General features: G+C 41.4%; 1 pseudogene; it reads left to right on the plus strand.

Moving 5' to 3' along the window:
* The first annotated feature begins 6,341 nt into the window (after positions 1-6,341).
* Positions 6,342-6,455, plus strand: LOC126485522 (5S ribosomal RNA; annotated as a pseudogene).
* Positions 6,456-11,530: the final 5,075 nt, after the last annotated feature.

The raw sequence follows: 11,530 nt of genomic DNA on the forward strand, positions 1-11,530 counted from the left end.
TATTTTCGATATTTTCATTCAGTAATGTCATAATATGAAATAATGTTCTGGGGTAACTCATCTCTTAAGAAAGAAAGTCCTCATTGCTGGTGGTGGTGGTGGTGGTGGTGGTTAGTGTTTAACGTCCCGTCGACAACGAGGACATTAGAGACGGAGCGCAAGCTCGGGTTAGGGAAGGATTGGGAAGGAAATCGGTCGTGCCCTTTCAAAGGAACCATCCCGGCATTTGCCTGAAACGATTTAGGGAAATCACGGAAAACCTGAATCAGGATGGCCGGAGACGGGATTGAACCGTCGTCCTCCCGATCCTCATTGCTGAAAAGCGTGCTCTAAGAATAATACGTGATGCCCACTCACAATCGTTTTGTAGGCGTCTGTTTAAGAATTTAGGCATTTTAACACAGTATATTTATTCTTTCTTGATGTTTGGTGTAAATAATGTATTACAGTTCAAAAGGAACAGTGAGTACATAATTATAATAAGAGAAACAAATGACATTCATTGCATCACATTCAAGTCATCTTCAGCATAAAAAGGGATGCCAGAATCAAAAGTTTTGATCGCCTATCCAGCGACATAAAATTTCTGACAGAGAGAAAAGTAAAATTTCAAGATAAATTGAGAAAGTCTCTCCTCGACAACTCCTACTAAAATAACTACAGTACTAGAAAAGAACGACATTCATTGCATCACATTCTAGTTATCTTTAGCACGAAAAGGGATGTCAGATTCAAAAGTTTTTATCACCTTACCAGTGACAAAATTTCTGAGAGAGAGAAAAGTAAAATTTCAAAATAAACTGGGAAACTTTCTCTTCGACAACTCCTTCTAATACGTAGAAGAATTTCTGTTACTGTAATGTGCGTATTCACATCTGTATGTGCTCTTTCTTATTACATAAAAAACGAAAAGCTTGTCGATGATCGTCATGTATGCGTATTTACAAAATAATGTGTGATGTGGCCATAGAACGACTCGTATCACGTTCTTAGGGTTTACCGTGCAAATGATCTATGGAACACGAAACTAACTAACCAACTTAGTAACTAATTAACCTTACCAAACGTTATCAAACTGGGACATATCTGTCACAGGGAGTTATCCACAATTTTATCTATACAAAATAGTATCTTTTTCTGTCTTTCGATCGCTACTTTTCATTCAAAATGGCCGGTTTCGTGCAACGTCACCCGTCATCACATCATAACTTGAAGTTACACAGTAGCCAGTCTTAACGGAACTATAACCTTCATTGCCATACATCAATATGGCGTGCAGCTGATAGTTTCGTTAAGACTGGTTACTGTGTAACTTCAAGATACTATCTGAAGACGAGCGACATTGTCCCACACCGGTCAGTTAGAAATGAAATACAGTGCTCAACACGCACAAAATAAACCTGATTCCTAAAAACTGATTTCCATATCTTTTACCCTGAAATACTTTACTTATACGACTTGATGTGCTCCAAATGGGCACCACTATTCTTGGAATCGGATCTGTCTGGTTCTTTCTTTTTGTTACAAACATTACGTTGCTTTTGCGTATATTGAAAGAGAGCTCAAGAAGAAATTTTATTCAACTCTTTCATTATGACTGTCCTACGAAAACATTTCCTGCAGCGCTACTGATGTTATCTGATAAATCGTTATGTACCTATATTGAGACCATTATAGGTTCTGATGTTTGTGCTTATGAGCTCCAGGTTCCTGCAGCGGGTCCTATGGTACTTCCCTAAGTTCCTCTCATTTCCGCTGAACATTCACCGTCTAGCACAGTATACGTGGATGACACGTTTGTGTTGTGGAGACATGGTAGGGAGGAACTAAGCCGGTTCCACGAACATCTGAACAGTATAAACTCAAGAATTCAGTTTACTATGGAGGAGGAGGTAGACGGCAAATTACATTTCCTCGATGTGCTTGTGTTTAGAAACGAAAATGGTAGTTTGGGCCACTCAGTGTACCGAAAACCCACGCACACGGACCGTTATTTGCACCGGGATTCGAACCACCAACAACAACAGAAGCGGGGTGTTATCAAGACGTTAGCGGACAGAGCTAGAAATATTTGTGAACCTGAGTTGCTCGACGCTGAGATGGAACAGCTCCACAATGCACTAACGAAGAACGGATATACGTCCGCCGAAATAAAACGTGCGTTGAGGCAGCCACGCAGAAATCATACTGACGTACAGGCTACTGCAAAATCTAAGGTTTTCCTGCCGTTTGTTAAAAATGTAACGGAAAGAATAGGGAGGATCTTGACGAAGCGGAATATTACCGTAATTTACAAGCCCACCAGGAAGATACAGGAATACCTTAGGCCTGCCAAGGACGCTCGCAAACAATTGGAAAAATCTAGAGTGTATAGGATCCCATGCAGCTGTGGTGATGTTTATGTGGGTACCACCAAAAGAACTGTTTCTAAACGTTTGGAAGTGCACAAGGGAAATTGTAGAAGAGGAGAAACGGAACGATCAGCTGTTGCGGAGCATGCTTTCCAGCCAGGGAACCACAATATTCGTTTCGAGGAGACGCAAGTACTAGCGGCCACGAGCGGATACTACGAAAGGCTCTACAGGGAGGCAATCGAAATCGCTAAACACCCAAATAATTTCAACCGAAAGGAGGAGGGCGTCAAATTAAACGGTATATGGATGCCGGTGTTAAAGAAGATGTGTACCACTCGTCCACTACTGGGTGATGGCAACGGCGATCGACGGCGACGGACAGCGGCCAATTGCACTGACGTTTTCAAAACACGTGACGTCACGCCGCGGCGCGGGGGCGCGCGGACACGGAAGTAAGCGGCAGTCAGTAGCGAGCCAGTGTGTGTGTTGGACCTTCCACAAAGCTACGGACCCCCTTGAAGATGTCTCCCGCAGTCGGAGACGAAACGTTGGGAATCACCACAGAATTCATCAACCGACCACGGCATAACAACCCGGATAATTATAATGGACATGATATTTCCGGCCGTGAAAGTTTACATTTTAGTAACAGTATACTAGGTTATGTTAGTCAACTATTCATGGAGACTACTTTGTAATAGATCGTATTGTGCTTGGTAGCCAACGAACACTTTTCGACGTAGAGGCAGACGAAGTCTACCTGTTTACCTACGTACACCGGTTACAAGATATCATATGTGGGTATGTACGAGTGGCTTTACTGAATCCGTAGTGATTTTTCAGATAAATTACTTCTCCTACAGTAATGTCACCATGTTTGAGCTTAGAATACACTCTATCGTCCCGCAAGACACGGAGATCAGCGATGTTCGTCTGTAATTTTTCATTAAAAACTGATTATTGGTGGTAAGTTCGTGTTGCATGTGTTCATACAGGGCATCCCACCTATCTCTGATCCTTCGTATATTTTCAGAAGGAAAACAAATGTGGAAAATGCAGCCGATCAGTGATGCAGGTATGTCATGGGCTCACACAATGGGCAGGAATGCACAGTCCATGAATGTAGACAAACATCGCTTTCAACAGAAAGTTGCGGTTCTTTTGTTTTCTACGGATACGAGAACTAGAGTTACAGTTAGCAACGGAAGACTTATTTTCGCTGTTCCAAACTTTATACCTTCTGAAATACGTAGAGTTTAAAGAAAGGCGACGGCGCCACAGTTTCTACCATAATGTACAGGGGAAGGGATTTCTATGCTAGGCTCCACGACGGTGCAGACAACATGCAGTATGCTATTACAACACCACGGCAGAGATTGTGGCACCGTTTCCGTTATTTCAAGTTTAAGTATTCCAGAAGATATAAGGTTTAGAGCAGTGAAGCACAGTGTGCCATCACTAATTCTACCTCTAGTTCATTTCCATTAGAAAACTCTGTGTTGAAAGTGATGATTATTTACTTCAATGGACTGTACGTTCTCGCCCATTGTGCGAGGTCCTGACGTAGGTGCACCCCTGGCCGATTGTATTTCTCACATTTTGTTTCATTCCGGAAACATGAGGTGAAAGAGTTAGGTGGGACACCCCGTCTAAGCAGCCATGTAAAATGAAAAATAAACTCCATTTGAACTAAGGAAGCATACCGTGGGTATGCTGAGCATAACAGCATAACGACAGACATCCTGAAGGCGAAGGAATGTCTTTCTGAAGGTCTTGATCGGATGTGCTCTGGGTAGAAAGCAAGCTCTTTCGTATTGAAAAATGCAAAAAATGCTCACAATTTTGGATTTTTTGTCAAAAAGAAGCACTCCACATATGTCAACGACCACATAATACATTCTCGCAGACGTACTACGCATAAAAAGAGTCACTGAAGCAGCCCATTCTGGAACAATATTTCAAGTCATGTCCTGTTAATAAGAAAAATGAGGATGACACATTTTCAAAAATAACTTCCTTAACAAAATTTTATATACTAGGACTAAGTAACAATCGAACTTCATGTTGCCGTACGCTCCTGAGGTGAGTAGTCTCTTGAATGCGTTCTCCGAAATAATCTACGGCATATACTTGGTCCTGCAAGGATCAAAGAATTGGTTTTCTAGACAGTTTGTTCTCCCGTATCGAGTCAGCTTAGATATTAAGCTTTCTTGAAGATATCTTTTCCACTAGATTGTTAATAACGTTTTACTTCACATTTTCACCGTCGCTATTGAAATTCTATAAAGTTTTCAAGAACTTTACTACAGTCTGACGATGAGATAACGAGGACTCATTTTCTCCATTCAGTTGCAAACTTAAGTATACGACGGGTGATTGTACTAATAACGCCATTTTCTGTACACGATTACATCTATGTCTTTTCTACCCAGACACTGCTAAATGCTTTCAGCCGTTCGCAGTAACAGCACAACAAGGCCATTTTGGTTGATATTACAAGGTCAGATCAGTCAATTATCCAGACTGTTGCAACTACTGATACAGCTGCTGCCCCTCTTCAGGAAAAACGCGTTTGTCTGGCCTCTCAACAGATGCCTACGGTTGTGGTTGTACCTACGGTATGGCTGTCTATACCGCTGAGGCACGCAAGCCACTCCACCGCTGAAAGCAAGGTGAAACTACAACCGTAATTATTCCAGGAACATGCAACTCTAAGGTTAATGAGGACTGAACCGTCTTGGGTAAAATATCCCGGAAGTAAAGTAGCCCCCCATTCGGATCTCCGGGAGGGGACTACTAAGGAGGATGTCGTCGTCAGGAGAAACAAATGGCGTCCTTCGGATCGGAGCGTAGATCTCTTAATCGGGCAGGTGGCTCAGAAAATTTGAAAACGGAAATGGTTAGCTTGAAGTTAGTTATAGTGGGAATTAGTGAAGTTCAGTGGCAGGAGAATCAGGATTTTTGGTCAGATGAATACACGGTGAAAAAATACAATGTCAAATAGGGGTTGTACGGAAGTGGATTTATTAACGAATAGAAAAATAGGAATGCGGGTAAGCTCCTACGAACAGCATAGTGAACGCATTATCATAGCCAAGATAGATACAAAGCCCACGCCTACCACAGTAGTACAAGTTTACATGCCAAATAGATTCACAGATGATGAAGATATTGAAAAAATATACGATTAGATAAAATAAATTATCAGATAGTTAGACAGAAATTTAATTGTGCTGAGGGACTGGAATTCGATAGCAGGAAAAGAAAGAGAAGGAATAACAGTAGATGAATATGGTCTGGGGAAAGGAATGAAAGAGGAAGGTGCCTGGTAGAATTTTGCACAGAACATAATTTAATACTCGCTAACACTTGGTTTAAGAATTATAAAAGAAGTTTGTGTACGTGGAGGAGGAGACTCCAGGAGGTTTCAACTTGATTGTATAATAGATCGACAGAGATTTAGGAACCAGATTTTAAATTTTAAGACATTCCGAGGAGCAGATGTAGACTCTGACCACAATTTATTGGTAATGAACTGTAGATTAAAACTGAAAAGTTTGGAGAAAGGTACGAAATGAAGAAGATAGAACTTGGATAAACTGAAAGAACCAGAGGTTTAGAGAGTTTCAGAGGGAGCATTAGGGAACGGTTGACTAGACCGAGGGAAAGGAATACAGAAGAAGACGAGTGGGTAGCCTTAAGAGACGGTATAGTGGAGGCAGCAGAGGATCAAGTAAGGAAAAAGACAAGGTATATTAGAAATCATTGGATAACATGAGCGGTACTGAATTTAACTGATGAAAGGAGCTGCAAATGCAGCAGGGGAAAGATAATACAAACGTCTGAAAATTGAGGTTGACAACAAGTGCAAAATGGCTAAGGAGGAATGGGTAGAGGACTAATATAAGGATTTAGAAGCATATTTTACCAGGTGAAAGATAGATACCACCCACAGAAAAATTAAAGAGACCTTTGGGGAAAAGAGTTGGCAACGGCCTTGCCGCAGTGGATACCCCGGTTCCCGTCAGATCACCGAAGTTAAGCGCTGTTGGGCGTGGCCGGCACTGGGATGGGTGTCCGGACCGCCATGCGCTGTTGCCATTTTTCGTGGTGCACTTAGCCTCGTGATGCCAATTGAGGAGCTACTCGACCGAATAGTAGCGGCCCTGGTCACAGAAAACCACCATACCGGACGGGAGAGCAGTATGCTGACCACACGCCCCTCCTATCCGCAACCTCAGCTGAGGATGATACGGCGGTCGGATGGTCCCGATGGGCCACTTGCGGCCTGAAGACGGAGTGCTTGGGGAAAAGAGAAGCAGCTATATGAACATCAAGATCCCAGATGGTAAACCATTCACAAGCAAAGAATGAAAAGCTGAGGTAAGGAGTATATAAAGGATCTATAGAAGGGAGATGAATTTGAAAGTAGTATTATAAATAGATGAGAGGGGAAACAAGAATTTGACAAATCTCTGGGAGATCTAAGTAGAAACAAGGCCCTAGGAGCAGACGATATTCCATCAGAACTACTGATAGCCTTGGGAGAGTCAGCCATGATAAAACTCTTCCATTTGGTGTGCAAGATGTATGAGACAGGCGAAATACCATCAGACTTGAAGAAGAATGTGGTAATCGCAATACTAAAGACAGCTGTTGCTGACAGGTGTGAAGATTGCCCAGCTATGAGTTTAATAATTCATAGTTGTAGAATAACACAAATTCTTTACAGAAGAATGGAAAAAATGATAGAAGCCACGAAAGACTTGGAAGAACAGTAGAACGGAATAGTGTCTTCAAATGATCAATAGAAGCCAAAAAAAAAATGATAACGGAATGTAGTCGAATTAAATCAGGAATTTCTCAGGGACTCAAATTAGAAAACGAGGCACTTAAGTAGTGGACGAGTCGTGCGGTTTGGTCAGAAAAATAACTGACGATGGGTGCAGTTGAGGGGGTAAAAAATATATAGCAAGGAAAACATTTTTGAAGGAGAAAAATTTGTTAACATCGAATATAGATTTGTTAGGAGGTCTTTTCTGAATGGATGTGACTGGAGTGTAGCCATGTAAGGAAGTAAAACATGAACTATAAACTAGATGAAAAGAAAATAGAAGCTTTCGAAATGTGGTGCTACAGAATAACGCTGAAGATTATATGGGTCAATCACGTAGCTAATGAGGAAGTACGGAAAATAATTTTGGAGACAAGAAGTTTTTGACACAGCTTGAGCAAAAGAAGGGATCGGTTGATAAGACACAATCCCAGACAAGAAGGGATCACCAATTTAATACCGGACGGAAGTGTGTGTGTATGGGTTGGATCGTAGAGGGAGACCAAGAGATGAATGCAGTAAGCAGTTTCAGAAAGATGTACGTTGTAGTAGTTATACGGAGATGAAGAGGCTTACACAGGACTGTAACATGGAGCGCTGCTTCAAACCAGTTCTCGAACAACAAAGAACATGGCTAAATGATCCAGGCACGCTTCCAAAATACCAGCGGGTTCATTGAAACCTTTTGGCAGAATTCACGAAGCTTCAAAAACCTCCGTTTACCAGTGACTAGGATAGTTGTAGAAAATATCTTTTTCTCTTCCCAGAATATGTTATTCGTCATAGAACCCCCTCCATCATAAGTGGAGTAATTTAAACTATCGAACACTGGTGATGTTAGCGCATGGCCTTCCGGGAAAAACCAGGCATCGATTCAAAACATAGTTATTTGGGAATTTTTGTATCGTTCAGTAACGTTATAAACACAGGTAATTTTTTTGTGGGCGGAGTCTGCTTTTCCGAATCGTATTTACATTACACACATTTTCAAAACCTGACCTAAACACTGATTTACACTAGGAGGTAAAAGGTACAAAGACGCCGCAGACCATCTCTGAAGGAAAGGGCTTTCAGCACAATGGTGAAGCGAAATTTTTCATTGTCGTCATCTCGACGCAACATTCAGAATAAGGTGGATAGTTCGAAATGGATAGTACTCTCGACAAAGTCTCCGGAGCTTACTTTTTTGATTTATCCCAGTTTCTAAAACTACATCTAATTATTATTCACATCTGCTTGGATTTACTTATTATTGGGAAGAGTAAAAAATATTTTCTCACAAATAATCCATTTATTTTATTAATAATTGCAATGCAGTAATATTTTTTGTGGATGAAGAATAATCTGCAGTGTCAGGCTCTACTTCATAGTATTTATTATGACATGGTATGGGATTTACCACAACTCATTAATGTGCAAATAACACATATCATGATATGAGTTTAAATATCATGCTTAGACCTGTGATATTAATCAACAGCGTTCTCTGTTTTATAAAGTAATACCGCAGGTGTATTATAAATATAGATAATGTTCTGTAGTTTCTGGGTGCTCTTTCGAATCGTACGTACATATATACTGAGAGGTAACATTATATCACCTTTCATTAACGCTGTGTGTGTGATTTATGAACAGCCGGCCGTGGTGGCCGAGCAGCTCTAGGCGCTCCAGTCTGGAACCGCGCAACCGCTACGGTCGCAGGTTCGAATCCTGCCTCGAGCATGGATGTGTGTGATGTCCTTAGGTTAGTTAGGTTTAAGTAGTTCTATGTTCTAGGGGACTGATGACCTCAGATGTTTAGTCCCATAGTGCTCAGAGCCATTTGAACCATTTGATTTATGAACACAACTTAACGTCAGCAACTTATAGCTCACATTTTTCTCTCTGTTTGCGTCTTTATAACAAATTTATTCCCTCAGCCTCTGTTAAGGAAGACTGTGCATGTATTTATTTATTTATTTACCTTTGAATCCGTTCGTTTGCCCCTCCTTTCCACCTTTTTGTGTGTTTGTGTGTGTAAGTGAGGTGTAGCTAATGTCCTGAAGCACGCTACTCTACAGTCAGAGAGCATCCTGGTGTCATTGGGCTGTAGTGTCAACGTAGCTTTTCAACTACTTGGAGGAGCCGGTGATAGTAGGTAACTGCTTTGACCTGGTGCAAGGTCCAGGTATTGGGTGCAGTTTTGGCACTGCTCACGACGTTATCTTCTAGTCAAACATGAACGCCTGTGGTATATTCAGTAAAGTTCTTAAAGTCATTATCCGTTGTACCACTGCGACTTTTTGTTCAGTTATTTTGTTGCTTTACACATGTCAAGTACTGCGTCTTTATCTTGTAGATCGGCGTATATGTGCCCAAAGCGCACGCAGGTCTGGCTACAACAACAACGCATAGCCAGCACCTGCTTGTAACAAATGAACATCGTATCAACATTCCATCCAAGATAAAGAGCTCACACATGAGGTGAGTCTTTCATGTGGTCGACCCTGCTCAGGATCGATTGCACCCCGCGAGCTTCTGTAAAGTGCGTATGCACACGGAAGTGATGAATGAAATTGTATGCCAAGGCTGGGATTAGAACCTAAGTCTCGTACCAACAAGGGAAACTCCCCAATGCATCCCCCTCAGATTTAGTATTAAAAACTGAACACGGATCAAGCATGAAAACAGGAAGATGGTGTACTGAACTGTGGAAAAACAAAGAAAAATAGAAACAGTGAACGGCCCAAATTTAATATGTGCATTATCTAGCAACATCGATGACCATCGTGTTGTGGTTGTTTGGTCACGGTGTTGGACTGCGACTGGGAAAATCCTGGTTCAGGTCTCACTCGGTCACGTTTTTTCACAAAAAATTTAATATGTACATTATCTAGTAACATCGATGACCACCGTGTTGTGGTTGTTTGGTCACGGTGTTGGACTGCGACTGGGAAAATCCTGGTTCAGATCTCACTCGGTCACTTTTTTTCACAAAATTACGAACTTTCCGTCCGGTCATTGACGTGTCTGTTCGCTGTATTCAAATTTTCGTATGTCTCGTGGCGTAATATTAGTTTGCAACAGCCATGTATAACGAATGGACCTCCAGACGTACGTACCTCCTATTTGTTCCACACAGATACTACACATTATTGCTCTGGCGTTCCGTTTTGAAATTTTTGACACTTGAGTTCCTTCGTAGTCATATAGTTCAAAACCGTTGATTTCTTTTTTTAATTTCTGTGAGAGGTTTATGAGGCATCTCGCCTGCTTTCACTATTCATCACAGAATATGTGTCATGTGGTAAGAATGTATTACCGTCGCAAGTAAACCGGATGAAAAGTTGTGGAAAAAAAGGAGAATCGGGCGAGATTTGAATACGGATCGCTATCGTAGCAATCCGACAACGTGAACACACAACCACGATACGACGGCGATTGACTTCGGTCGATATTTGCACATATTAAAACTGTTATATTTTTCCTCTTTTCTCCACGGTTCAGTGCACCTTCTTCCTGTTTTCATGCTTGTTCTGTGTTCAGTTTCTGACGGGCTATCGCATGGGCCAACTTACAACTAAATCTGAGGGGGATACAATGAGGAGTTTCCTTTGTAAGTAGGCAGATGTGCTAACCACCATGCCACCCTGACACAGTAATTTTGAGCAACTGCACGGAGATCGTAGCATGTCTCCCTCCTCAATTCAAGTTTCCGTTCACGTCTCAGCCCACTTGGTATTCCCCCTAACTTGCACGAGCATTGCAGAAGCCCTTCACTGTTTACTAAGCAACTTGTGATGTTTGATTAATTGTGTTGTCTCGTCGGTGTTGGACCAATTACTTTGCATCTGCGAGCTGCACAATTTACGAAAAAATTGTTGCGTTTCCCGAGCAGCCTTTCACGTAAATGTGGTCATTTCCCTTAGTCTTAGCGATACATTCTTGATTAACGTGAGATTTGAGAGAGCTTTGTGATTCAATATTTTAGATATATTTGTGCGCGCTGTTTTGCACTAATTTCTCATTCAATTTTATAAGACTTTATATCAAATCCGTTACAAACTTATTCTTTATATGTTAATAATATATGTGTCGAGATCTTAGAGTCAATATTACTAAACTCAGACATGATTTTAATCCCAGTATCAAACTATTGTCCTACAATTAATCCTGGTTAGACAACCATCTTAAAATAAATATGGGCAGTTTACCTGCATTTCTAATTTGTTCGCCACTTCGTGAAGGTGTTCCGTCGCAATACAAACATTCTCATCATTAGGCTTATACGCAGATGTTGTGATCAGTTATTTAATTTATGTATAAGGAGTGCCTCACTCGCTCGTCTGCCATGCTTTTCGTG

The sequence above is a fragment of the Schistocerca serialis genome, chromosome 6 (genome assembly GCF_023864345.2).
Source record: "Schistocerca serialis cubense isolate TAMUIC-IGC-003099 chromosome 6, iqSchSeri2.2, whole genome shotgun sequence".
Lineage (NCBI taxonomy): Eukaryota > Metazoa > Arthropoda > Insecta > Orthoptera > Acrididae > Schistocerca > Schistocerca serialis.